The sequence below is a fragment of the Meleagris gallopavo genome, chromosome 7 (genome assembly GCF_000146605.3).
Source record: "Meleagris gallopavo isolate NT-WF06-2002-E0010 breed Aviagen turkey brand Nicholas breeding stock chromosome 7, Turkey_5.1, whole genome shotgun sequence".
In the NCBI taxonomy this organism is placed as follows: domain Eukaryota; kingdom Metazoa; phylum Chordata; class Aves; order Galliformes; family Phasianidae; genus Meleagris; species Meleagris gallopavo.
This window is the reverse complement of record NC_015017.2, coordinates 25,987,019-25,989,337: the sequence shown is the minus strand read 5'-3', so window position 1 is coordinate 25,989,337 and position 2,319 is coordinate 25,987,019.

Genomic DNA, 2,319 nt, shown 5'->3' with positions numbered 1-2,319 from the left:
TGTTTGTCCATTGTGTGTAGCTTATTTTGTACAAAGAACAGTTATTAAGACCTTCTTACATGAGGAAAGCCCGATTTACTACTCTCATTCAATATTCATTACAATTTTCTCAGACTGTATTAAAGGATTTAACCTCAAAAATTCCCTGGTGAAAGTAGTAAAAACTATCAAAAGCTTCAAAGGACAGAACCAGAAACCTAAATGATATATGAGATAGAGGAGAAATCAGGCGCTTGATATTCAGAAGAAGAGGAGTTATTTATACAAGTCAAAACATCAATGGTTTCAAAATGAAAGCCAATCTCCACCAGAAAAAAAAAAGTTACATTATTAAAATTTTCTCTCCATTTTATAATTTAATCACTAGGATAACAATACTAAGCAAATTTAATTTTAGCCAAAAAAAGAATATCTATACAATCCATGTAAGTGTATACCATTTCACAAAAAAAAGATCAAGAAATAAATTACATTTCACTTTTACCAGTAATAAGCAACATTTATTCAAACTCGATACAAGATAAAACTGTATTCCAAAAGTTAATGAAAAATATCACCATTCTATTAAATTAGTTTAATGTAAATTATCATAAATTATTTCCTTCTTCATTGCCTTTTCTTGATTACACAGGAACATAATGAAGACTGATATTATATATTACTTCTGTGTCTCACATTGTAACTATGAACGTAACTCATAAGACGACCAGTGGACCAGATCCATAACTCAAGTATTTAAGCTTTAGATTTCAAGAGGAGTTGAGAGATATAAACACCCTAATGGACCTGTACATGTGTTTAGAGTTCCCAGGAAATACTCCAGGCACAAAACATCCTTAACCACTCAAGTATCAGGTGACAAGCTGTGGCTAATTTTAATCTTGTAAACACGAAGGGCCCATCCAACAGCACACTGAAATCATTTCCCATTTGATTTAATTCATACTGATTCTCTGAAGATAATGATTATTTTAAAAGGGCTCCCTTATCCTATTGCTAAAGGAAACATATCCAGTGTGACATTTTGCTCCGCTGCACGCACACTTCTTGACCTTTCTTTACCAAGAAACAAAACAACAAGAACAATAAACCCCCCCCCTACTGCAAAATGGCATATATTGAAAAATGACATTAGCAAACATAATTCCTCTTTTCAACACACAGCCAGCCCAGTCCAAGACCAGGAAACATTATGGGTATCACCTCTGCCCCCACAACAGCACTCTAAAAAACAGAGCTTGGAAAGCTGTTGCCAGCTTCCCAAGGCAGAGGTCACAGTGGTGCAGGCATACACTCAGGCAGGGGAACAGAGCTCAACCCCAGAGAACTTCCAGGTGCAACATGTGAGTCCTGCTAAGTGTCTGAAAACTAATGCATTTCTAAGAACATGAGCTCGACAACATCACGAATGATATTGCAATTTACATACCCCAGCAAAATACCATGTGAGTGCTAAGGCTTCAAAGACTCATTAAAATGCTGCATTATCACCCTACACAGAAGTTTGTCTATTCCTATCAAATCTGCTCAGACTGTATTTTGCTAATGCAGTCTCATGAAGACCATCACTACAGATGGAGACTCACTCTCAATTTTCAAAGAGCCAGGAAATCGCCACAGGTCTACAGAAGAACGCATCTGGTGAGCCAAGAGGGAGGAGGTCACAAAAGAAAGCAAGCCCTTTCAGGTTAACAATCCAAAAAAGTGTAATGGGAGCATCCCAGACTCCTACTATCCAAAATACAGTAACAATGATTGCTTCTTCAGCAAATCTTTTACTAAAAATAAATGCTGCCATCCTCTCTTCCCAGGAACACCCCATGAAAAGCTGTGCCACAGCTAACCCTGTACCAGTGGTGTCCCCCAGGGGTCTGTGCTGGGTCTGGTCTTGTTCAACATCTTCATCAATGACCTTGATGAGGGGATAGTGGCCACCCTCAGCAAGTTTGCTGATGATATGAAGTTGGGAGGATTGGCTGACACGCTTGAAGGCTGTGCTGTCATTCAGCGAGACCTGGACAGGCTGGGGAGCTGGGCAGTAAGAAACCGGATGAGGTTCAACAAAAGCAAGTGTAGGGTCTTACACCTAGGGAGGAATAATTGCATGCACCAATACAGGCTGGGGGATGAGCTGCTGGAGAGGAGCTCTGCAGAGAGGGACCTGGGCGTCCTGGTGGACGACAGGTTGGCCATGAGCCAGCAGTGTGCCCTCGTGGCCAAAAAGGCCAATGGCATTCTGGGGTGCATTAAGAAGAGCGTGTCCAGCAGGTCGAGGGAGGTGATCCTCCCCCTCTACTCTGCCCTGGTAAGGCCTCATCT